This window comes from Phytophthora infestans, genomic scaffold, assembly GCF_000142945.1.
Source record: "Phytophthora infestans T30-4 supercont1.71 genomic scaffold, whole genome shotgun sequence".
Taxonomy (NCBI): domain Eukaryota; phylum Oomycota; class Peronosporomycetes; order Peronosporales; family Peronosporaceae; genus Phytophthora; species Phytophthora infestans.
In genome coordinates, this window is record NW_003303688.1 from 339,656 (window position 1) to 340,955 (window position 1,300).

Here is a 1,300-nt window from a genome sequence, read left to right on the forward strand (position 1 = left end):
CCGCGCTGCTTGTTGAAGTTGGACAACCAAGTCGAACCCAGCAGCTGGGTGCGAGAGATAGGGAACCGATGGGTGCCTTCCCATATGGCAACCCGGTGCTTGGAGACGAAATCCCGGAAGGCACGAACGAACAACCCGAGACGTCCACCAACGTCACTTCGGAAGCTAACAGGATCCACTAGTGTGGTCGTCAGCGTATCCCATGGGGCAGCATTGTGCAATTCTTCCACATGAGGTCTTGTGACAAGCGAATCCACGTATCCGGACGTCGGGATGACATCCTCTTCACGAGGGAATATCCACTCAGCACGGAACGGCAGCTCAGGGAATAGGACGGTGATCTTCATCGTGACGATGGCGACCCGGTTCAACTTCTTGGCAAACCAAGGCTCAATGGCTCTTGTAGCGAAGGCCACAGGGGTGCGCCGACCAGGAATGAAGACAGCATCCGGACCAGACGGGGCCACGGGGAGCATACCTGGCAACGAAGAATTAGGAGGGGTGGAAATCAAGACAGATCCAGGGGATCCACCACCATGAGGTGATCCCCCTCCACCATCGCTACCCGACCCACCATCAATGTCAACCTGGATCGCGGATCCCGCAGTGCCGGTCCCGGATCCGGCCGTATCTGTGACTTGCGGGGGCGGTGTCGAGAGAGATCTCCGCCGCGCTTCGGATCTGGATTGGGACAAGACCGGCCGCGTGTCTTCTTCCAAGGCATCATCAGCGACTCGAGCCTCCTCCGAATCCTCCGGACTTTCGTCGTCATCGTCGTCGTCAGGACTGAAGGATATTGGCCGGTGAACAGTGTACGCTTCGAGGACGATCGGATAGGAGGCCCCGAGTCGTCGGACCAATCCGATCCCTCTTCCTCGTCGTCCTCCGAGCTGCCAAGTCCACATCCAGTGGGGATGACACGTTTGGCTTTCCCTTTCCCGGATCCAGTTCCGACAGGCGGAGAGCCGGTAGAAGCTGGTCGGGGAACGGTAGGCACCTTCACCGAAGGACCAGCAGTGGATCCCGACGGTGACGAGCCGGACTTAGCCGTGGATGTGACTAACCCCGTCGTAGAAGGGGCAATCGCCTTGGATCCAGCCGAAGCCACTGCCTGGGACGACGGCGCGATAGTAGATCCGGCCTTGGACGCCGATCTCGACTTTGAGACTGCGACGGATCCAGTCTTTGGTCCAGATTCAGATTTTGACGTAACAGCAGTGGATCCAGCCTTAGATCCCACACCCGTTTGGACGTAGCTACAGATCGGGACTGGCACGCTGATGCCGGTTTGGATGTGGCG